Source organism: Channa argus, unplaced genomic scaffold, assembly GCF_033026475.1.
Source record: "Channa argus isolate prfri unplaced genomic scaffold, Channa argus male v1.0 Contig133, whole genome shotgun sequence".
Taxonomy (NCBI): domain Eukaryota; kingdom Metazoa; phylum Chordata; class Actinopteri; order Anabantiformes; family Channidae; genus Channa; species Channa argus.
Genome location: NW_027125352.1, coordinates 1 through 24,118, shown reverse-complemented (window position 1 = coordinate 24,118; position 24,118 = coordinate 1). Strand labels below are relative to the sequence as shown.

General features: G+C 41.6%; 25 pseudogenes; all 25 read right to left on the bottom strand.

Moving 5' to 3' along the window:
* Positions 1 to 378: 378 nt before the first annotated feature.
* On the bottom strand, positions 379 to 497 carry LOC137122027 (5S ribosomal RNA; annotated as a pseudogene).
* Positions 498 to 1,354: 857 nt separating this feature from the next.
* Positions 1,355 to 1,473, bottom strand: LOC137122041 (5S ribosomal RNA; annotated as a pseudogene).
* Positions 1,474 to 2,330: 857 nt separating this feature from the next.
* Positions 2,331 to 2,449, bottom strand: LOC137122005 (5S ribosomal RNA; annotated as a pseudogene).
* An 867-nt stretch (positions 2,450 to 3,316) lies between these two features.
* LOC137121997 (5S ribosomal RNA) lies at positions 3,317 to 3,425 on the bottom strand (annotated as a pseudogene).
* An 867-nt stretch (positions 3,426 to 4,292) lies between these two features.
* Positions 4,293 to 4,411, bottom strand: LOC137122032 (5S ribosomal RNA; annotated as a pseudogene).
* An 857-nt stretch (positions 4,412 to 5,268) lies between these two features.
* LOC137122000 (5S ribosomal RNA) lies at positions 5,269 to 5,387 on the bottom strand (annotated as a pseudogene).
* An 857-nt stretch (positions 5,388 to 6,244) lies between these two features.
* On the bottom strand, positions 6,245 to 6,363 carry LOC137122053 (5S ribosomal RNA; annotated as a pseudogene).
* Positions 6,364 to 7,230: 867 nt separating this feature from the next.
* On the bottom strand, positions 7,231 to 7,349 carry LOC137122026 (5S ribosomal RNA; annotated as a pseudogene).
* Positions 7,350 to 8,206: 857 nt separating this feature from the next.
* On the bottom strand, positions 8,207 to 8,325 carry LOC137121992 (5S ribosomal RNA; annotated as a pseudogene).
* Positions 8,326 to 9,192: 867 nt separating this feature from the next.
* On the bottom strand, positions 9,193 to 9,311 carry LOC137121990 (5S ribosomal RNA; annotated as a pseudogene).
* Positions 9,312 to 10,168: 857 nt separating this feature from the next.
* On the bottom strand, positions 10,169 to 10,287 carry LOC137121989 (5S ribosomal RNA; annotated as a pseudogene).
* Positions 10,288 to 11,144: 857 nt separating this feature from the next.
* On the bottom strand, positions 11,145 to 11,263 carry LOC137122049 (5S ribosomal RNA; annotated as a pseudogene).
* An 867-nt stretch (positions 11,264 to 12,130) lies between these two features.
* Positions 12,131 to 12,249, bottom strand: LOC137122040 (5S ribosomal RNA; annotated as a pseudogene).
* An 867-nt stretch (positions 12,250 to 13,116) lies between these two features.
* LOC137122036 (5S ribosomal RNA) lies at positions 13,117 to 13,235 on the bottom strand (annotated as a pseudogene).
* An 867-nt stretch (positions 13,236 to 14,102) lies between these two features.
* Positions 14,103 to 14,221, bottom strand: LOC137122047 (5S ribosomal RNA; annotated as a pseudogene).
* Positions 14,222 to 15,079: 858 nt separating this feature from the next.
* On the bottom strand, positions 15,080 to 15,198 carry LOC137122051 (5S ribosomal RNA; annotated as a pseudogene).
* An 867-nt stretch (positions 15,199 to 16,065) lies between these two features.
* On the bottom strand, positions 16,066 to 16,184 carry LOC137122037 (5S ribosomal RNA; annotated as a pseudogene).
* An 857-nt stretch (positions 16,185 to 17,041) lies between these two features.
* Positions 17,042 to 17,160, bottom strand: LOC137122024 (5S ribosomal RNA; annotated as a pseudogene).
* Positions 17,161 to 18,027: 867 nt separating this feature from the next.
* Positions 18,028 to 18,146, bottom strand: LOC137122013 (5S ribosomal RNA; annotated as a pseudogene).
* An 866-nt stretch (positions 18,147 to 19,012) lies between these two features.
* LOC137121988 (5S ribosomal RNA) lies at positions 19,013 to 19,131 on the bottom strand (annotated as a pseudogene).
* Positions 19,132 to 19,998: 867 nt separating this feature from the next.
* On the bottom strand, positions 19,999 to 20,117 carry LOC137122039 (5S ribosomal RNA; annotated as a pseudogene).
* Positions 20,118 to 20,984: 867 nt separating this feature from the next.
* On the bottom strand, positions 20,985 to 21,103 carry LOC137121994 (5S ribosomal RNA; annotated as a pseudogene).
* An 857-nt stretch (positions 21,104 to 21,960) lies between these two features.
* LOC137122031 (5S ribosomal RNA) lies at positions 21,961 to 22,079 on the bottom strand (annotated as a pseudogene).
* An 867-nt stretch (positions 22,080 to 22,946) lies between these two features.
* LOC137122002 (5S ribosomal RNA) lies at positions 22,947 to 23,055 on the bottom strand (annotated as a pseudogene).
* Positions 23,056 to 23,922: 867 nt separating this feature from the next.
* Positions 23,923 to 24,041, bottom strand: LOC137121993 (5S ribosomal RNA; annotated as a pseudogene).
* Between the last annotated feature and the right edge of the window lie 77 nt (positions 24,042 to 24,118).

Below are 24,118 nucleotides of genomic sequence, written 5' to 3'. Positions count from 1 at the left end.
AACCTAACAATTCAAAAATGCTAAATAAGGTTTGGAAACCAAGAACAGCAAACAGGTGCTGCTGCCAGAAAGAGCCTCGCTAGCTGTTGGGAACCGTACTTTTAAAACTCCAGGAAGTGTAGGATGGACCAATCAGCTTCCTGTACTTCCCCCAAATCCGGCCAATCAGGCAGGGCACCTATAAGAACAACAAAATAAAAACAACACATATGGCCAGGACCGTAACATGGTCTACTAGTAATGAAGCACGATGGTTGACAAACCAATAAAGTAGCAAAACAGCAATGAAAGAACAAAATTTGATGAAAATATAGAACAATTTCTATGAATAAATAGGCAGTAACACCAGCTTGTGCTGCCCGTAAACCCAAGCAAAAAAGCTTACAGCACCTGGTATTCCCAGGCGGTCTTCCTACCAAGTACTAACCAGGCCCGGCTCTATTTGGCTGCCGAGATCGGACGAGATCGGGCGCTTAGAAAGCGGTGTGGCCGTAAGCTGCATTTGACATCATCAACAGCTCTTAAAAACGCTGGAGAAGCAGAATGCATGACACTTGCTAAGAAGAAGATAAATGTGGCAAAGTACAAAGTACTATAACTGTACTGGTCTGTTACGCCCCTGTCTAGGGGGTCAGGGTGCAACACACAAAGATAAATTAGCATGTTCCCTCTCCGATCCCCAAACCAAAATCCAGGATCGAGATGTTCCAACAGAATGATATTTATTTTAAACGAAAGAAAGTGTCAAACAAAACATGACACTACAACTCAGGGCGAACCAAGGCCAACATAATAAACAAAATAAGCCATTTCCCACAGAAAGTGCTAGCTAGCCTGATAGAAATAAACAAACCAAAAGACAGTCGCTAACCCTAACTCCCTAATGTGAAAACAGTCCAAAGAAAATGGCAGTTCACCCCTACAGATTTAATACTATTTACAAAATATACAATTTATAAACAAAACCACGGCACAAAACCTAACAATTCAAAAATGCTAAATAAGGTTTGGAAACCAAGAACAGCAAACAGGTGCTGATGCCAGAAAGAGCCTCGCTAGCTGTTGGGAACCGTACTTTTAAAACTCCAGCAGGTGTAGGATGGACCAATCAGCTTCCTGTACTGCCCCCCAATCCGGCCAATCAGGCAGGGCACCTATAAGAACAAGAAAATAAAAACAACACATATGGCCAGGACCGTAACATGGTCTACTAGTAATGAAGCACGATGGTTGACAAACCAATAAAGTAGCAAAACAGCAATGAAAGAACAAAATTTGATGAAAATATAGAACAATTTCTATGAAGAAATAGGCAGTAACACCAGCTTGTGCTGCCCGTAAACCCAAGCAAAAAAGCTTACAGGACCTGGTATTCCCAGGCGGTCTTCCTACCAAGTACTAACCAGGCCCAGCTCTATTTGGCTGCCGAGATCGGACGAGATCGGGCGCTTAGAGAGCGGTGTGGCCGTAAGCTGCATTTGACATCATCAACAGCTCTTAAAAACGCTGGAGAAGCAGAATGCATGACACTTGCTAAGAAGAAGATAAGTGTGGCAAAGTACAAAGTACTATAACTGTACTGGTCTGTTACGCCCCTGTCTAGGGGGTCAGGGTGCAACATACAAAGATAAATTAGAATGTTCCCTCTCCGATCCCCAAACCAAAATCCAGGATCGAGATGTTCCAACAGAATGATATTTATTTTAAACAAAAGAAAGTGTCAAATAAAACATGACACTACAACTCAAGGCGAACCAAGGCCAACATAATAAACAAAATAAGCCATTTCCCACAGAAAGTGCTAGCTAGCCTGATAGAAATAAACAAACCAATAGACAGTCGCTAACCCTAACTCCCTAATGTGAAAACAGTCCAAAGACAATGGCAGTTCACCCCTACAGATTTAATACTATTTACAAAATATACAATTTATAAACAAAACCACGGCACAAAACCTAACAATTCAAAAATGCTAAATAAGGTTTGGAAACCAAGAACAGCAAACAAGTGCTGATGCCAGAAAGAGCCTCGCTAGCTGTTGGGAACCGTACTTTTAAAACTCCAGGAAGTGTAGGATGGACCAATCAGCTTCCTGTACTGCCCCCCAATCCGGCCAATCAGGCAGGGCACTTATAAGAACAAGAAAATAAAAACAACACATATGGCCAGGACCGTAACATGGTCTACTAGTAATGAAGCACGATGGTTGGCAAACCAATAAAGTAGCAAAACAGCAATGAAAGAACAAAATTTGATGAAAATATAGAACAATTTCTATGAATAAATAGGCAGTAACACCAGCTTGTGCTGCCCGTAAACCCCAGCAAAAAAGCTTACAGCACCTGGTATTCCCAGGCGGTCTTCCTACCAAGTACTAACCAGGCCCGGCTCTATTTGGCTGCCGAGATCGGACGAGATCGGGCGCTTAGAGAGCGGTGTGGCCGTAAGCTGCATTTGACATCATCAACAGCTCTTAAAAACGCTAGAGAAGCAAAATGCATGACACTTGCTAAGAAGAAGATAAATGTGGCAAAGTACAAAGTACTATAACTGTACTGGTCTGTTACGCCCCTGTCAAGGGGGTCAGGGTGAAACATACAAAGATAAATTTGCATGTTCCCTCTCCGATCCCCAAACCAAAATCCAGGATCGAGATGTTCCAACAGAATGATATTTATTTTAAACGAAAGAAAGTGTCAAACAAAACATGACACTACAACTCAGGGCGAACCAAGGCCAACATAATAAACAAAATAAGCCATTTCCCACAGAAAGTGCTAGCTAGCCTGATAGAAATAAACAAACCAAAAGACAGTCGCTAACCCTAACTCCCTAATGTGAAAACAAGAGAAAACAATCAAAAGAAAATGGCAGTCCACCCTTACAGATTTAATACTATTTACAAAATATACAATTTATAAACAAAACCACGGCACAAAACCTAACAATTCAAAAATGCTAAATAAGGTTTGGAAACCAAGAACAGCAAACAGGTGCTGATGTGAGAATAAGCCTCGCTAGCTGTTGGGAACCGTACTTTTAAAACTCCAGGAAGTGTAGGATGGACCAATCAGCTTCCTGTACTGCCCCCAAATCCGGCCAATCAGGCAGGGCACCTATAAGAACAAGAAAATAAAAACAACACATATGGCCAGGACCGTAACATGGTCTACTAGTAATGAAGCACGATGGTTGGCAAACCAATAAAGTAGCAAAACAGCAATGAAAGAACAAAATTTGATGAAAATATAGAACAATTTCTATGAATAAATAGGCAGTAACACCAGCTTGTGCTGCCCGTAAACCCAAGCAAAAAAGCTTACAGCACCTGGTATTCCCAGGCGGTCTTCCTACCAAGTACTAACCAGGCCCGGCTCTATTTGGCTGCCGAGATCGGGCGCTTAGAGAGCGGTGTGGCCGTAAGCTGCATTTGACATCATCAACAGCTCTTAAAAACGCTGGAGAAGCAGAATGCATGACACTTGCTAAGAAGAAGATAAATGTGGCAAAGTACAAAGTACAATAACTGTACTGGTCTGTTACGCCCCTCTCTAGGGGGTCAGGGTGAAACATACAAAGATAAATTTGCATGTTCCCTCTCCGATCCTCAAACCAAAATCCAGGATTGAGATGTTCCAACAGAATGATATTTATTTTAAACGAAAGAAAGTGTCAAACAAAACATGACACTACAACTCAGGGCGAACCAAGGCCAACATAATAAACAAAATAAGCCATTTCCCACAGAAAGTGCTAGCTAGCCTGATAGAAATAAACAAACCAAAAGACAGTCGCTAACCCTAACTCCCTAATGTGAAAACAAGAGAAAACAATCAAAAGAAAATGGCTGTTCACCCCTACAGATTTAATACGAATTACAAAATATACAATTTATAAACAAAACCACAGCACAAAACCTAACAATTCAAAAATGCTAAATAAGGTTTGGAAACCAAGAACAGCAAACAGGTGCTGCTGCCAGAAAGAGCCTCGCTAGCTGTTGGGAACCGTACTTTTAAAACTCCAGGAAGTGTAGGATGGACCAATCAGCTTCCTGTACTGCCCCCCAATCCGGCCAATCAGGCAGGGCACCTATAAGAACAACAAATCAAAAACAACACATATGGCCAGGACCGTAACATGGTCTACTAGTAATGAAGCACGATGGTTGAAAAACCAATAAAGTAGCAAAACAGCAATGAAAGAACAAAATTTGATGAAAATATAGAACAATTTCTATGAATAAATAGGCAGTAACACCAGCTTGTGCTGCCCGTAAACCCAAGCAAAAAAGCTTACAGCACCTGGTATTCCTAGGCGGTCTTCCTACCAAGTACTAACCAGGCCCGGCTCTATTTGGCTGCCGAGATCGGACGAGATCGGGCGCTTAGAGAGCGGTGTGGCCGTAAGCTGCATTTGACATCATCAACAGCTCTTAAAAACGCTGGAGAAGCAGAATGCATGACACTTGCTAAGAAGAAGATAAATGTGGCAACGTACAAAGTACTATAACTGTACTGGTCTGTTACGCCCCTGTCCAGGGGGTCAGGGTGCAACATACAAAGATAAATTAGCATGTTCCCTCTCCGATCCCCAAACCAAAATCCAGGATCGAGATGTTCCAACAGAATGATATTTATTTTAAACGAAAGAAAGTGTCAAACAAAACATGACACTACAACTCAGGGCGAACCAAGGCCAACATAATAAACAAAATAAGCCATTTCCCACAGAAAGTGCTAGCTAGCCTGATAGAAATAAACAAACCAAAAGACAGTCGCTAACCCTAACTCCCTAATGTGAAAACAGTCCAAAGAAAATGGCAGTTCACCCCTACAGATTTAATACTATTTACAAAATATACAATTTATAAACAAAACCACGGCACAAAACCTAACAATTCAAAAATGCTAAATAAGGTTTGGAAACCAAGAACAGCAAACAGGTGCTGATGCCAGAAAGAGCCTCGCTAGCTGTTGGGAACCGTACTTTTAAAACTCCAGGAAGTGTAGGATGGACCAATCAGCTTCCTGTACTGCCCCCCAATCCAGCCAATCAGGCAGGGCACCTATAAGAACAAGAAAATAAAAACAACACATATGGCCAGGACCGTAACATGGTCTACTAGTAATGAAGCACGATGGTTGGCAAACCAATAAAGTAGCAAAACAGCAATGAAAGAACAAAATTTGATGAAAATATAGAACAATTTCTATGAATAAATAGGCAGTAACACCAGCTTGTGCTGCCCGTAAACCCAAGCAAAAAAGCTTACAGCACCTGGTATTCCCAGGCGGTCTTCCTACCAAGTACTAACCAGGCCCGGCTCTATTTGGCTGCCGAGATCGGACGAGATCGGGCGCTTAGAGAGCGGTGTGGCCGTAAGCTGCATTTGACATCATCAACAGCTCTTAAAAACGCTGGAGAAGCAGAATGCATGACACTTGCTAAGAAGAAGATAAATGTGGCAAAGTACAAAGTACTATAACTGTACTGGTCTGTTACGCCCCTGTCCAGGGGGTCAGGGTGCAACATACAAAGATAAATTAGCATGTTCCCTCTCCGATCCCCAAACCAAAATCCAGGATCGAGATGTTCCAACAGAATGATATTCATTTTAAACGAAAGAAAGTGTCAAACAAAACATGACACTACAACTCAGGGCGAACCAAGGCCAACATAATAAACAAAATAAGCCATTTCCCACAGAAAGTGCTAGCTAGCCTGATAGAAATAAACAAACCAAAAGACAGTCGCTAACCCTAACTCCCAAATGTGAAAACAATCCAAAGAAAATGGCAGTTCACCCCTACAGATTTAATACTATTTACAAAATATACAATTTATAAACAAAACCACGGCACAAAACCTAACAATTCAAAAATGCTAAATAAAGTTTGGAAACCAAGACCACCAAACAGGTGCTGCTGCCAGAAAGAGCCTCGCTAGCTGTTGGGAACCGTACTTTTAAAACTCCAGGAAGTGTAGGATGGACCAATCAGCTTCCTGTACTGCCCCCCAATCCGGCCAATCAGGCAGGGCACCTATAAGAACAACAAAATAAAAACAACACATATGGCCAGGACCGTAACATGGTCTACTAGTAATGAAGCACGATGGTTGACAAACCAATAAAGTAGCAAAACAGCAATGAAAGAACAAAATTTGATGAAAATATAGAACAATTTCTATGAATAAATAGGCAGTAACACCAGCTTGTGCTGCCCGTAAACCCAAGCAAAAAAGCTTACAGCACCTGGTATTCCCACGCGGTCTTCCTACCAAGTACTAACAAGGCCCGGCTCTATTTGGCTGCCGAGATCGGACGAGATCGGGCGCTTAGAGAGCGGTGTGGCCGTAAGCTGCATTTGACATCATCAACAGCTCTTAAAAACGCTGGAGAAGCAGAATGCATGACACTTGCTAAGAAGAAGATAAATGTGGCAAAGTACAAAGTACTATAACTGTACTGGTCTGTTACGCCCCTGTCCAGGGGGTCAGGGTGCAACATACAAAGATAAATTAGCATGTTCCCTCTCCGATCCCCAAACCAAAATCCAGGATCGAGATGTTCCAACAGAATGATATTTATTTTAAACGAAAGAAAGTGTCAAACAAAACATGACACTACAACTCAGGGCGAACCAAGGCCAACATAATAAACAAAATAAGCCATTTCCCACAGAAAGTGCTAGCTAGCCTGATAGAAATAAACAAACCAAAAGACAGTCGCTAACCCTAACTCCCTAATGTGAAAACAAGAGAAAACAATCAAAAGAAAATGGCAGTCCACCCCTACAGATTTAATACTATTTACAAAATATACAATTTATAAACAAAACCACGGCACAAAACCTAACAATTCAAAAATGCTAAATAAGGTTTGGAAAGCAAGAACAGCAAACAGGTGCTGCTGCCAGAAAGAGCCTCGCTAGCTGTTGGGAACCGTACTTTTAAAACTCCAGGAAGTGTAGGATGGACCAATCAGCTTCCTGTACTTCCCCCAAATCCGGCCAATCAGGCAGGGCACCTATAAGAACAACAAAATAAAAACAACACATATGGCCAGGACCGTAACATGGTCTACTAGTAATGAAGCACGATGGTTGACAAACCAATAAAGTAGCAAAACAGCAATGAAAGAACAAAATTTGATGAAAATATAGAACAATTTCTATGAATAAATAGGCAGTAACACCAGCTTGTGCTGCCCGTAAACCCAAGCAAAAAAGCTTACAGCACCTGGTATTCCCAGGCGGTCTTCCTACCAAGTACTAACCAGGCCCGGCTCTATTTGGCTGCCGAGATCGGACGAGATCGGGCGCTTAGAAAGCGGTGTGGCCGTAAGCTGCATTTGACATCATCAACAGCTCTTAAAAACGCTGGAGAAGCAGAATGCATGACACTTGCTAAGAAGAAGATAAATGTGGCAAAGTACAAAGTACTATAACTGTACTGGTCTGTTACGCCCCTGTCTAGGGGGTCAGGGTGCAACACACAAAGATAAATTAGCATGTTCCCTCTCCGATCCCCAAACCAAAATCCAGGATCGAGATGTTCCAACAGAATGATATTTATTTTAAACGAAAGAAAGTGTCAAACAAAACATGACACTACAACTCAGGGCGAACCAAGGCCAACATAATAAACAAAATAAGCCATTTCCCACAGAAAGTGCTAGCTAGCCTGATAGAAATAAACAAACCAAAAGACAGTCGCTAACCCTAACTCCCTAATGTGAAAACAGTCCAAAGAAAATGGCAGTTCACCCCTACAGATTTAATACTATTTACAAAATATACAATTTATAAACAAAACCACGGCACAAAACCTAACAATTCAAAAATGCTAAATAAGGTTTGGAAACCAAGAACAGCAAACAGGTGCTGATGCCAGAAAGAGCCTCGCTAGCTGTTGGGAACCGTACTTTTAAAACTCCAGCAGGTGTAGGATGGACCAATCAGCTTCCTGTACTGCCCCCCAATCCGGTCAATCAGGCAGGGCACCTATAAGAACAAGAAAATAAAAACAACACATATGGCCAGGACCGTAACATGCTCTATTAGTAATGAAGCACGATGGGTGACAAACCAATAAAGTAGCAAAACAGCAATGAAAGAACAAAATTTGATGAAAATATAGAACAATTTCTATGAATAAATAGGCAGTAACACCAGCTTGTGCTGCCCGTAAACCCAAGCAAAAAAGCTTACAGCACCTGGTATTCCCAGGCGGTCTTCCTACCAAGTACTAACCAGGCCCGGCTCTATTTGGCTGCCGAGATCGGACGAGATCGGGCGCTTAGAGAGCTGTGGGGCCGTAAGCTGCATTTGACATCATCAACAGCTCTTAAAAACGCTGGAGAAGCAGAATGCATGACACTTGCTAAGAAGAAGATAAATGTGGCAAAGTACAAAGTACTATAACTGTACTGGTCTGTTACGCCCCTGTCTAGGGGGTCAGGGTGCAACATACAAAGATAAATTAGCATGTTCCCTCTCCGATCCCCAAACCAAAATCCAGGATCGAGATGTTCCAACAGAATGATATTTATTTTAAACGAAAGAAAGTGTCAAACAAAACATGACACTACAACTCAGGGCGAACCAAGGCCAACATAATAAACAAAATAAGCCATTTCCCACAGAAAGTGCTAGCTAGCCTGATAGAAATAAACAAACCAAAAGACAGTCGCTAACCCTAACTCCCTAATGTGAAAACAAGAGAAAACAATCAAAAGAAAATGGCAGTCCACCCCTACAGATTTAATACTATTTACAAAATATACAATTTATAAACAAAACCACGGCACAAAACCTAACAATTCAAAAATGCTAAATAAGATTTGGAAACCAAGAACAGCAAACAGGTGCTACTGCCAGAAAGAGCCTCGCTAGCTGTTGGGAACCGTACTTTTAAAACTCCAGGAAGTGTAGGATGGACCAATCAGCTTCCTGTACTTCCCCCAAATCCGGCCAATCAGGCAGGGCACCTATAAGAACAAGAAAATAAAAACAACACATATGGCCAGGACCGTAACATGGTCTACTAGTAATGAAGCACGATGGTTGACAAACCAATAAAGTAGCAAAACAGCAATGAAAGAACAAAATTTGATGAAAATATAGAACAATTTCTATGAATAAATAGGCAGTAACACCAGCTTGTGCTGCCCGTAAACCCAAGCAAAAAAGCTTAAAGCACCTGGTATTCCCAGGCGGTATTCCTACCAAGTACTAACCAGGCCCGGCCCTATTTGGCTGCCGAGATCGGACGAGATCGGGCGCTTAGAGAGCGGTGTGGCCGTAAGCTGCATTTGACATCATCAACAGCTCTTAAAAACGCTGGAGAAGCAGAATGCATGACACTTGCTAAGAAGAAGATAAATGTGGCAAAGTACAAAGTACTATAACTGTACTGGTCTGTTACGCCCCTGTCTAGGGGGTCAGGGTGCAACATACAAAGATAAATTAGAATGTTCCCTCTCCGATCCCCAAACCAAAATCCAGGATCGAGATGTTCCAAAAGAATGATATTTATTTTAAACAAAAGAAAGTGTCAAATAAAACATGACACTACAACTCAGGGTGAACCAAGGCCAACATAATAAACAAAATAAGCCATTTCCCACAGAAAGTGCTAGCTAGCCTGATAGAAATAAACAAACCAATAGACAGTCGCTAACCCTAACTCCCTAATGTGAAAACAGTCCAAAGAAAATGGCAGTTCACCCCTACAGATTTAATACTATTTACAAAATATACAATTTATAAACAAAACCACGGCACAAAACCTAACAATTCAAAAATGCTAAATAAGGTTTGGAAACCAAGAACAGCAAACAGGTGCTGATGCCAAAATAAGCCTCGCTAGCTGTTGGGAACCGTACTTTTAAAACTCCAGGAAGTGTAGGATGGACCAATCAGCTTCCTGTACTGCCCCCAAATCCGGCCAATCAGGCAGGGCACCTATAAGAACAAGAAAATAAAAACAACACATATGGCCAGGACCGTAACATGGTCTACTAGTAATGAAGCACGATGGTTGGCAAACCAATAAAGTAGCAAAACAGCAATGAAAGAACAAAATTTGATGAAAATATAGAACAATTTCTATGAATAAATAGGCAGTAACACCAGCTTGTGCTGCCCGTAAACCCAAGCAAAAAAGCTTACAGCACCTGGTATTCCCAGGCGGTCTTCCTACCAAGTACTAACCAGGCCCGGCTCTATTTGGCTGCCGAGATCGGACGAGATCGGGCGCTTAGAGAGCGGTGTGGCCGTAAGCTGCATTTGACATCATCAACAGCTCTTAAAAACGCTGGAGAAGCAGAATGCATGACACTTGCTAAGAAGAAGATAAATGTGGCAAAGTACAAAGTACTATAACTGTACTGGTCTGTTACGCCCCTGTCTAGGGGCTCAGGGTGCAACATACAAAGATAAATTAGAATGTTCCCTCTCCGATCCCCAAACCAAAATCCAGGATCGAGATGTTCCAACAGAATGATAATTATTTTAAACAAAAGAAAGTGTCAAATAAAACATGACACTACAACTCAGGGTGAACCAAGGCCAACATAATAAACAAAATAAGCCATTTCCCACAGAAAGTGCTAGCTAGCCTGATAGAAATAAACAAATCAATAGACAGTCGCTAACCTTAACTCCCTAATGTGAAAACAGTCCAAAGAAAATGGCAGTTCACCCCTACAGATTTAATACTATTTACAAAATATACAATTTATAATCAAAACCACGGCACAAAACCTAACAATTCAAAAATGCTAAATAAGGTTTGGAAACCAAGAACAGCAAACAGGTGCTGATGCCAAAATAAGCCTCGCTAGCTGTTGGGAACCGTACTTTTAAAACTCCAGGAAGTGTAGGATGGACCAATCAGCTTCCTGTACTGCCCCCCAATCCGGCCAATCAGGCAGGGCACCTATAAGAACAAGAAAATAAAAACAACACATATGGCCAGGGCCGTAACATGGTCTACTAGTAATGAAGCACGATGGTTGGCAAACCAATAAAGTAGCAAAACAGCAATGAAAGAACAAAATTTGATGAAAATATAGAACAATTTCTATGAATAAATAGGCAGTAACACCAGCTTGTGCTGCCCGTAAACCCAAGCAAAAAAGCTTACAGCACCTGGTATTCCCAGGCGGTCTTCCTACCAAGTACTAACCAGGCCCGGCTCTATTTGGCTGCCGAGATCGGACGAGATCGGGCGCTTAGAGAGCGGTGTGGCCGTAAGCTGCATTTGACATCATCAACAGCTCTTAAAAACGCTGGAGAAGCAGAATGCATGACACTTGCTAAGAAGAAGATAAATGTGGCAAAGTACAAAGTACTATAACTGTACTGGTCTGTTACGCCCCTGTCTAGGGGGTCAGGGTGCAACATACAAAGATAAATTGGCATTTTCCCTCTCCGATCCCCAAACCAAAATCCAGGATCGAGATGTTCCAACAGAATGATATTTATTTTAAACGAAAGAAAGTGTCAAACAAAACATGACACTACAACTCAGGGCGAACCAAGGCCAACATAATAAACAAATTAAGCCATTTCCCACAGAAAGTGCTAGCTAGCCTGATAGAAATAAACAAACCAAAAGACAGTCGCTAACCCTAACTCCCTAATGTGAAAACAAGAGAAAACAATCAAAAGAAAATGGCAGTCCACCCCTACAGATTTAATACTATTTACAAAATATACAATTTATAAACAAAACCACGGCACAAAACCTAACAATTCAAAAATGCTAAATAAGATTTGGAAACCAAGAACAGCAAACAGGTGCTACTGCCAGAAAGAGCCTCGCTAGCTGTTGGGAACCGTACTTTTAAAACTCCAGGAAGTGTAGGATGGACCAATCAGCTTCCTGTACTTCCCCCAAATCCGGCCAATCAGGCAGGGCACCTATAAGAACAAGAAAAAAAAAACAACACATATGGCCAGGACCGTAACATGGTCTACTAGTAATGAAGCACGATGGTTGACAAACCAATAAAGTAGCAAAACAGCAATGAAAGAACAAAATTTGATGAAAATATAGAACAATTTCTATGAATAAATAGGCAGTAACACCAGCTTGAGCTGCCCGTAAACCCAAGCAAAAAAGCTTACAGCACCTGGTATTCCCAGGCGGTCTTCCTACCAAGTACTAACCAGGCCCGGCTCTATTTGGCTGCCGAGATCGGGCGAGATCGGGCGCTTAGAGAGCGGTGTGGCCGTAAGCTGCATTTGACATCATCAACAGCTCTTAAAAACGCTGGAGAAGCAGAATGCATGACACTTGCTAAGAAGAAGATAAATGTGGCAAAGTACAAAGTACTATAACTGTACTGGTCTGTTACGCCCCTGTCTAGGGGCTCAGGGTGCAACATACAAAGATAAATTAGCATGTTCCCTCTCCGATCCCCAAACCAAAATCCAGGATCGAGATGTTCCAACAGAATGATATTTATTTTAAATGAAAGAAAGTGTCAAACAAAACATGACACTACAACTCAGGGCGAACCAAGGCCAACATAATAAAAAAAAAAAGCCATTTCCCACAGAAAGCGCTAGCTAGCCTGATAGAAATAAACAAACCAAAAGATAGTCGCTAACCCTAACTCCCTAATGTGAAAACAAGAGAAAACAATCAAAAGAAAATGGCAGTCCACCCCTACAGATTTAATACTATTTACAAAATATACAATTTATAAACAAAACCACAGCACAAAACCTAACAATTCAAAAATGCTAAATAAGATTTGGAAACCAAGAACAGCAAACAGGTGCTACTGCCAGAAAGAGCCTCGCTAGCTGTTGGGAACCGTACTTTTAAAACTCCAGGAAGTGTAGGATGGACCAATCAGCTTCCTGTACTTCCCCCAAATCCGGCCAATCAGGCAGGGCACCTATAAGAACAAGAAAATAAAAACAACACATATGGCCAGGACCGTAACATGGTCTATTAGTAATGAAGCACGATGGTTGACAAACCAATAAAGTAGCAAAACAGCAATGAAAGAACAAAATTTGATGAAAATATAGAACAATTTCTATGAATAAATAGGCAGTAACACCAGCTTGAGCTGCCCGTAAACCCAAGCAAAAAAGCTTACAGCACCTGGTATTCCCAGGCGGTCTTCCTACCAAGTACTAACCAGGCCCAGCTCTATTTGGCTGCCGAGATCGGGCGAGATCGGGCGCTTAGAGAGCGGTGTGGCCGTAAGCTGCATTTGACATCATCAACAGCTCTTAAAAACGCTGGAGAAGCAGAATGCATGACACTTGCTAAGAAGAAGATAAATGTGGCAAAGTACATAGTACTATAACTGTACTGGTCTGTTACGCCCCTGTCTAGGGGCTCAGGGTGCAACATACAAAGATAAATTAGCATGTTCCCTCTCCGATCCCCAAACCAAAATCCAGGATCGAGATGTTCCAACAGAATGATATTTATTTTAAACGAAAGAAAGTGTCAAACAAAACATGACACTACAACTCAGGGCGAACCAAGGCCAACATAATAAACAAAATAAGCCATTTCCCACAGAAAGTGCTAGCTAGCCTGATAGAAATAGACAAACCAAAAGACAGTCGCTAACCCTAACTCCCTAATGTGAAAACAAGAGAAAACAATCAAAAGAAAATGGCTGTTCACCCCTACAGATTTAATACTATTTACAAAATATACAATTTATAAACAAAACCACGTCACAAAACCTAACAATTCAAAAATGCTAAATAAGGTTTGGAAACCAAGAACAGCAAACAGGTGCTGATGCCAGAAAGAGCCTCGCTAGATGTTGGGAACCGTACTTTTAAAACTCCAGCAAGTGTAGGATGGACCAATCAGCTTCCTGTACTTCCCCCAAATCCGGCCAATCAGGCAGGGCACCTATAAGAACAACAAAATAAAAACAACACATATGGCCAGGACCGTAACATGGTCTACTAGTAATGAAGCACGATGGTTGACAAACCAATAAAGTAGCAAAACAGCAATGAAAGAACAAAATTTGATGAAAATATAGAACAATTTCTATGAATAAATAGGCAGTAACACCAGCTTGTGCTGCCCGTAAACCCAAGCAAAAAAGCTTACAGAACCTGGTATTCCCAGGCGGTCTTCCTACGAAGTACTAACCAGGCCCAGCTCTATTTGGCTGCCGAGATCGGACGAGATCGGGCGCTTAGAGAGCGGTGTGGCCGTAAGCTGCATTTGACATCATCAACAGCTCTTAAAAACGCTGGAGAAGCAGAATGCATGACACTTGCTAAGAAGAAGATAAATGTGGCAAAGTACAAAGTACTATAACTGTACTGGTCTGTTACGCCCCTGTCTAGGGGGTCAGGGTGCAACATACAAAGATAAATTAGCATGTTCCCTCTCCGATCCCCAAACCAAAATCCAGGATTGAGATGTTCCAACAGAATGATATTTATTTTAAACGAAAGAAAGTGTCAAACAAAACATGACACTACAACTCAGGGCGAACCAAGGCCAACATAATAAACAAAATAAGCCATTTCCCACAGAAAGTGCTAGCTAGCCTGATAGAAATAAACAAACCAAAAGACAGTCGCTAACCCTAACTCCCTAATGTGAAAACAGTCCAAAGAAAATGGCAGTTCACCCCTACAGATTTAATACTATTTACAAAATATACAATTTATAAACAAAACCACGGCACAAAACCTAACAATTCAAAAATGCTAAATAAGGTTTGGAAACCAAGAACAGCAAACAGGTGCTGATGCCAGAAAGAGCCTCGCTAGCTGTTGGGAACCGTACTTTTAAAACTCCAGGAAGTGTAGGATGGACCAATCAGCTTCCTGTACTGCCCCCAAATCCGGCCAATCAGGCAGGGGCACCTATAAGAACAAGAAAATAAAAACAACACATATGGCCAGGACCGTAACATGGTCTACTAGTAATGAAGCACGATGGTTGGCAAACCAATAAAGTAGCAAAACAGCAATGAAAGAACAAAATTTGATGAAAATATAGAACAATTTCTATGAATAAATAGGCAGTAACACCAGCTTGTGCTGCCCGTAAACCCAAGCAAAAAAGCTTAAAGCACCTGGTATTCCCAGGCGGTCTTCCTACCAAGTACTAACCAGGCCCGGCTCTATTTGGCTGCCGAGATCGGACGAGATCGGGCGCTTAGAGAGCGGTGTGGCCGTAAGCTGCATTTGACATCATCAACAGCTCTTAAAAACGCTAGAGAAGCAGAATGCATAACACTTGCTAAAAAGAAGATAAATGTGGCAAAGTACAAAGTACTATAACTGTACTGGTCTGTTACGCCCCTGTCAAGGGGGTCAGGGTGAAACATACAAAGATAAATTTGCATGTTCCCTCTCCGATCCCCAAACCAAAATCCAGGAACGAGATGTTCCAACAGAATGATATTTATTTTAAACGAAAGAAAGTGTCAAACAAAACATGACACTACAACTCAGGGCGAACCAAGGCCAACATAATAAACAAAATAAGCCATTTCCCACAGAAAGTGCTAGCTAGCCTGATAGAAATAAACAAACCAAAAGACAGTCGCTAACCCTAACTCCCTAATGTGAAAACAAGAGAAAACAATCAAAAGAAAATGGCAGTCTACCCCTACAGATTTAATACTATTTACAAAATATACAATTTATAAACAAAACCACGGCACAAAACCTAACAATTCAAAAATGCTAAATAAGATTTGGAAACCAAAAACAGCAAACAGGTGCTACTGCCAGAAAGAGCCTCGCTAGCTGTTGGGAACCGTACTTTTAAAACTCCAGGAAGTGTAGGATGGACCAATCAGCTTCCTGTACTGCCCCCAAATCCGGCCAATCAGGCAGGGCACCTATAAGAACAAGAAAATAAAAACAACACATATGGCCAGGACCGTAACATGGTCTACTAGTAATGAAGCACGATGGTTGGCAAACCAATAAAGTAGCAAAACAGCAATGAAAGAACAAAATTTGATGAAAATATAGAACAATTTCTATGAATAAATAGGCAGTAACACCAGCTTGTGCTGCCCGTAAACCCAAGCAAAAAAGCTTACAGCACCTGGTATTCCCAGGCGGTCTTCCTACCAAGTACTAACCAGGCCCGGCTCTATTTGGCTGCCGAGATCGGACGAGATCGGGCGCTTAGAGAGCGGTGTGGCCGTAAGCTGCATTTGACATCATCAACAGCTCTTAAAAACGCTAGAGAAGCAGAATGCATGACACTTGCTAAGAAGAAGATAAATGTGGCAAAGTACAAAGTACTATAACTGTACTGGTCTGTTACGCCCCTGTCTAGGGGGTCAGGGTGCAACATACAAAGATAAATTAGCATGTTCCCTCTCCGATCCCCAAACCAAAATCCAGGATCGAGATGTTCCAACAGAATGATATTTATTTTAAACAAAAGAAAGTGTCAAATAAAACATGACACTACAACTCAGGGCGAACCAAGGCCAACATAATTAACAAAATAAGCCATTTCCCACAGAAAGTGCTAGCTAGCCTGATAGAAATAAACAAACCAAAAGACAGTCGCTAACCCTAACTCCCTAATGTGAAAACAGTCCAAAGAAAATGGCAGTTCACCCCTACAGATTTAATACTATTTACAAAATATACAATTTATAAACAAAACCACGGCACAAAACCTAACAATTCAAAAATGCTAAATAAGGTTTGGAAACCAAGAACAGCAAACAGGTGCTGATGCCAGAAAGAGCCTCGCTAGCTGTTGGGAACCGTACTTTTAAAACTCCAGGAAGTGTAGGATGGACCAATCAGCTTCCTGTACTGCCCCCAAATCCGGCCAATCAGGCAGGGCACCTATAAGAACAAGAAAATAAAAACAACACATATGGCCAGGACCGTAACATGGTCTACTAGTAATGAAGCACGATGGTTGGCAAACCAATAAAGTAGCAAAACAGCAATGAAAGAACAAAATTTGATGAAAATATAGAACAATTTCTATGAATAAATAGGCAGTAACACCAGCTTGTGCTGCCCGTAAACCCAAGCAAAAAAGCTTACAGCACCTGGTATTCCCAGGCGGTCTTCCTACCAAGTACTAACCAGGCCCGGCTCTATTTGGCTGCCGAGATCGGACGAGATCGGGCGCTTAGAGAGCGGTGTGGCCGTAAGCTGCATTTGACATCATCAACAGCTCTTAAAAACGCTGGAGAAGCAGAATGCATGACACTTGCTAAGAAGAAGATAAATGTGGCAAAGTACAAAGTACTATAACTGTACTGGTCTGTTACGCCCCTGTCAAGGGGGTCAGGGTGAAACATACAAAGATAAATTTGCATGTTCCCTCTCCGATCCCCAAACCAAAATCCAGGATCGAGATGTTCCAACAGAATGATATTTATTTTAAACGAAAGAAAGTGTCAAACAAAACATGACACTACAACTCAGGGCGAACCAAGGCCAACATAATAAACAAAATAAGCCATTTCCCACAGAAAGTGCTAGCTAGCCTGATAGAAATAAACAAACCAAAAGACAGTCGCTAACCCTAACTCCCTAATGTGAAAACAAGAGAAAACAATCAAAAGAAAATGGCAGTCTACCCCTACAGATTTAATACTATTTACAAAATATACAATTTATAAACAAAACCACGGCACAAAACCTAACAATTCAAAAATGCTAAATAAGATTTGGAAACCAAGAACAGCAAACAGGTGCTACTGCCAGAAAGAGCCTCGCTAGCTGTTGGGAACCGTACTTTTAAAACTCCAGGAAGTGTAGGATGGACCAATCAGCTTCCTGTACTTCCCCCAAATCCGGCCAATCAGGCAGGGCACCTATAAGAACAAGAAAATAAAAACAACACATATGGCCAGGACCGTAACATGGTCTACTAGTAATGAAGCACGATGGTTGGCAAACCAATAAAGTAGCAAAACAGCAATGAAAGAACAAAATTTGATGAAAATATAGAACAATTTCTATGAATAAATAGGCAGTAACACCAGCTTGTGCTGCCCGTAAACCCAAGCAAAAAAGCTTACAGCACCTGGTATTCCCAGGCGGTCTTCCTACCAAGTACTAACCAGGCCCGGCTCTATTTGGCTGCCGAGATCGGACGAGATCGGGCGCTTAGAGAGCGGTGTGGCCGTAAGCTGCATTTGACATCATCAACAGCTCTTAAAAACGCTGGAGAAGCAGAATGCATGACACTTGCTAAGAAGAAGATAAATGTGGCAAAGTACAAAGTACTATAACTGTACTGGTCTGTTACGCCCCTGTCTAGGGGGTCAGGGTGAAACATACAAAGATAAATTTGCATGTTCCCTCTCCGATCCTCAAACCAAAATCCAGGATTGAGATGTTCCAACAGAATGATATTTATTTTAAACGAAAGAAAGTGTCAAACAAAACATGACACTACAACTCAGGGCGAACCAAGGCCAACATAATAAACAAAATAAGCCATTTCCCACAGAAAGCGCTAGCTAGCCTGATAGAAATAAACAAACCAAAAGACAGTCGCTAACCCTAACTCCCTAATGTGAAAACAAGAGAAAACAATCAAAAGAAAATGGCAGTCCACCCCTACAGATTTAATACTATTTACAAAATATACAATTTATAAACAAAACCACGGCACAAAACCTAACAATTCAAAAATGCTAAATAAGATTTGGAAACCAAGAACAGCAAACAGGTGCTACTGCCAGAAAGAGCCTCGCTAGCTGTTGGGAACCGTACTTTTAAAACTCCAGGAAGTGTAGGATGGACCAATCAGCTTCCTGTACTTCCCCCAAATCCGGCCAATCAGGCAGGGCACCTATAAGAACAAGAAAATAAAAACAACACATATGGCCAGGACCGTAACATGGTCTACTAGTAATGAAGCACGATGGTTGGCAAACCAATAAAGTAGCAAAACAGCAATGAAAGAACAAAATTTGATGAAAATATAGAACAATTTCTATGAATAAATAGGCAGTAACACCAGCTTGTGCTGCCCGTAAACCCAAGCAAAAAGCTTACAGCACCTGGTATTCCCAGGCGGTCTTCCTACCAAGTACTAACCAGGCCTGGCTCTATTTGGCTGCCGAGATCGGGCGAGATCGGGCGCTTAGAGAGCGGTGTGGCCGTAAGCTGCATTTGACATCATCAACAGCTCTTAAAAACGCTGGAGAAGCAGAATGCATGACACTTGCTAAGAAGAAAATAAATGTGGCAAAGTACAAAGTACTATAACTGTACTGGTCTGTTACGCCCCTGTCTAGGGGCTCAGGGTGCAACATACAAAGATAAATTAGCATGTTCCCTCTCCGATCCCCAAACCAAAATCCAGGATCGAGATGTTCCAACAGAATGATATTTATTTTAAACGAAAGAAAGTGTCAAACAAAACATGACACTACAACTCAGGGCGAACCAAGGCCAACATAATAAACAAAATAAGCCATTTCCCACAGAAAGTGCTAGCTAGCCTGATAGAAATAAACAAACCAAAAGACAGTCGCTAACCCTAACTCCCTAATGTGAAAACAAGAGAAAACAATCAAAAGAAAATGGCAGTCCACCCCTACAGATTTAATACTATTTACAAAATATACAATTTATAAACAAAACCACGGCACAAAACCTAACAATTCAAAAATGCTAAATAAGGTTTGGAAACCAAGAACAGCAAACAGGTGCTGATGCCAGAATAAGCCTCGCTAGCTGTTGGGAACCGTACTTTTAAAACTCCAGGAAGTGTAGGATGGACCAATCAGCTTCCTGTACTTCCCCCAAATCCGGCCAATCAGGCAGGGCACCTATAAGAACAACAAAATAAAAACAACACATATGGCCAGGACCGTAACATGGTCTACTAGTAATGAAGCACGATGGTTGACAAACCAATAAAGTAGCAAAACAGCAATGAAAGAACAAAATTTGATGAAAATATAGAACAATTTCTATGAATAAATATGCAGTAACACCAGCTTGAGCTGCCCGTAAACCCAAGCAAAAAAGCTTACAGCACCTGGTATTCCCAGGCGGTCTTCCTACCAAGTACTAACCAGGCCCGGCTCTATTTGGCTGCCGAGATCGGGCGAGATCGGGCGCTTAGAGAGCGGTGTGGCCGTAAGCTGCATTTGACATCATCAACAGCTCTTAAAAACGCTGGAGAAGCAGAATGCATGACACTTGCTAAGAAGAAGATAAGTGTGGCAAAGTACAAAGTACTATAACTGTACTGGTCTGTTACGCCCCTGTCTAGGGGCTCAGGGTGCAACATACAAAGATAAATTAGCATGTTCCCTCTCCGATCCCCAAACCAAAATCCAGGATCGAGATGTTCCAACAGAATGATATTTATTTTAAACGAAAGAAAGTGTCAAACAAAACATGACACTACAACTCAGGGCGAACCAAGGCCAACATAATAAACAAAATAAGCCATTTCCCACAGAAAGCGCTAGCTAGCCTGATAGAAATAAACAAACCAAAAGATAGTCGCTAACCCTAACTCCCTAATGTGAAAACAAGAGAAAACAATCAAAAGAAAATGGCAGTCCACCCCTACAGATTTAATACTATTTACAAAATATACAATTTATAAACAAAACCACGGCACAAAACCTAACAATTCAAAAATGCTAAATAAGATTTGGAAACCAAGAACAGCAAACAGGTGCTACTGCCAGAAAGAGCCTCGCTAGCTGTTGGGAACCGTACTTTTAAAACTCCAGGAAGTGTAGGATGGACCAATCAGCTTCCTGTACTTCCCCCAAATCCGGCCAATCAGGCAGGGCACCTATAAGAACAAGAAAATAAAAACAACACATATGGCCAGGACCGTAACATGGTCTACTAGTAATGAAGCACGATGGTTGACAAACCAATAAAGTAGCAAAACAGCAATGAAAGAACAAAATTTGATGAAAATATAGAACAATTTCTATGAATAAATAGGCAGAAACACCAGCTTGAGCTGCCCGTAAACCCAAGCAAAAAAGCTTACAGCACCTGGTATTCCCAGGCGGTCTTCCTACCAAGTACTAACCAGGCCCAGCTCTATTTGGCTGCCGAGATCGGGCGATATCGGGCGCTTAGAGAGCGGTGTGGCCGTAAGCTGCATTTGACATCATCAACAGCTCTTAAAAACGCTGGAGAAGCAGAATGCATGACACTTGCTAAGAAGAAGATAAATGTGGCAAAGTACAAAGTACTATAACTGTACTGGTCTGTTACGCCCCTGTCTAGGGGCTCAGGGTGCAACATACAAAGATAAATTAGAATGTTCCCTCTCCGATCCCCAAACCAAAATCCAGGATCGAGATGTTCCAACAGAATGATATTTATTTTAAACGAAAGAAAGTGTCAAACAAAACATGACACTACAACTCAGGGCGAACCAAGGCCAACATAATAAACAAAATAAGCCATTTCCCACAGAAAGTGCTAGCTAGCCTGATAGAAATAAACAAACCAAAAGACAGTCGCTAACCCTAACTCCCTAATGTGAAAACAATCAAAAGAAAATGGCAGTCCACCCCTACAGATTTAATACTATTTACAAAATATACAATTTATAAACAAAACCACGGCACAAAACCTAACAATTCAAAAATGCTAAATAAGGTTTGGAAACCAAGAACAGCAAACAGGTGCTGATGTGAGAATAAGCCTCGCTAGCTGTTGGGAACCGTACTTTTAAAACTCCAGGAAGTGTAGGATGGACCAATCAGCTTCCTGTACTGCCCCCCAATCCGGCCAATCAGGCAGGGCACCTATAAGAACAAGAAAATAAAAACAACACATATGGCCAGGACCGTAACATGGTCTACTAGTAATGAAGCACGATGGTTGGCAAACCAATAAAGTAGCAAAACAGCAATGAAAGAACAAAATTTGATGAAAATATAGAACAATTTCTATGAATAAATAGGCAGTAACACCAGCTTGTGCTGCCCGTAAACCCCAGCAAAAAAGCTTACAGCACCTGGTATTCCCAGGCGGTCTTCCTACCAAGTACTAACCAGGCCCGGCTCTATTTGGCTGCCGAGATCGGACGAGATCGAGCGCTTAGAGAGCGGTGTGGCCGTAAGCTGCATTTGACATCATCAACAGCTCTTAAAAACGCTAGAGAAGCAAAATGCATGACACTTGCTAAGAAGAAGATAAATGTGGCAAAGTACAAAGTACTATAACTGTACTGGTCTGTTACGCCCCTGTCAAGGGGGTCAGGGTGAAACATACAAAGATAAATTTGCATGTTCCCTCTCCGATCCCCAAACCAAAATCCAGGATCGAGATGTTCCAACAGAATGATATTTATTTTAAACGAAAGAAAGTGTCAAACAAAACATGACACTACAACTCAGGGCGAACCAAGGCCAACATAATAAACAAAATAAGCCATTTCCCACAGAAAGTGCTAGCTAGCCTGATAGAAATAAACAAACCAAAAGACAGTCGCTAACCCTAACTCCCTAATGTGAAAACAAGAGAAAACAATCAAAAGAAAATGGCAGTCCACCCCTACAGATTTAATACTATTTACAAAATATACAATTTATAAACAAAACCACGGCACAAAACCTAACAATTCAAAAATGCTAAATAAGGTTTGGAAACCAAGAACAGCAAACAGGTGCTGATGTGAGAATAAGCCTCGCTAGCTGTTGGGAACCGTACTTTTAAAACTCCAGGAAGTGTAGGATGGACCAATCAGCTTCCTGTACTGCCCCCAAATCCGGCCAATCAGGCAGGGCACCTATGAGAACAAGAAAATAAAAACAACACATATGGCCAGGACCGTAACATGGTCTACTAGTAATGAAGCACGATGGTTGGCAAACCAATAAAGTAGCAAAACAGCAATGAAAGAACAAAATTTGATGAAAATATAGAACAATTTCTATGAATAAATAGGCAGTAACACCAGCTTGTGCTGCCCGTAAACCCAAGCAAAAAAGCTTACAGCACCTGGTATTCCCAGGCGGTCTTCCTACCAAGTACTAACCAGGCCCGGCTCTATTTGGCTGCCGAGATCGGGCGCGTAGAGAGCGGTGTGGCCGTAAGCTGCATTTGACATCATCAACAGCTCTTAAAAACGCTGGAGAAGCAGAATGCATGAAACTTGCTAAGAAGAAGATAAATGTGGCAAAGTACAAAGTACTATAACTGTACTGGTCTGTTACGCCCCTGTCTAGGGGCTCAGGGTGCAACATACAAAGATAAATTAGCATGTTCCCTCTCCGATCCCCAAACCAAAATCCAGGATCGAGATGTTCCAACAGAATGATATTTATTTTAAACGAAAGAAAGTGTCAAACAAAACATGACACTACAACTCAGGGCGAACCAAGGCCAACATAATAAACAAAATAAGCCATTTCCCACAGAAAGCGCTAGCTAGCCTGATAGAAATAAACAAACCAAAAGATAGTCGCTAACCCTAACTCCCTAATGTGAAAACAAGAGAAAACAATCAAAAGAAAATGGCAGTCCACCCCTACAGATTTAATACTATTTACAAAATATACAATTTATAAACAAAACCACGGCACAAAACCTAACAATTCAAAAATGCTAAATAAGATTTGGAAACCAAGAACAGCAAACAGGTGCTACTGCCAGAAAGAGCCTCGCTAGCTGTTGGGAACCGTACTTTTAAAACTCCAGGAAGTGTAGGATGGACCAATCAGCTTCCTGTACTTCCCCCAAATCCGGCCAATCAGGCAGGGCACCTATAAGAACAAGAAAATAAAAACAACACATATGGCCAGGACCGTAACATGGTCTACTAGTAATGAAGCACGATGGTTGACAAACCAATAAAGTAGCAAAACAGCAATGAAAGAACAAAATTTGATGAAAATATAGAACAATTTCTATGAATAAATAGGCAGTAACACCAGCTTGAGCTGCCCGTAAACCCAAGCAAAAAAGCTTACAGCACCTGGTATTCCCAGGCGGTCTTCCTACCAAGTACTAACCAGGCCCAGCTCTATTTGGCTGCCGAGATCGGGCGATATCGGGCGCTTAGAGAGCGGTGTGGCCGTAAGCTGCATTTGACATCATCAACAGCTCTTAAAAACGCTGGAGAAGCAGAATGCATGACACTTGCTAAGAAGAAGATAAAT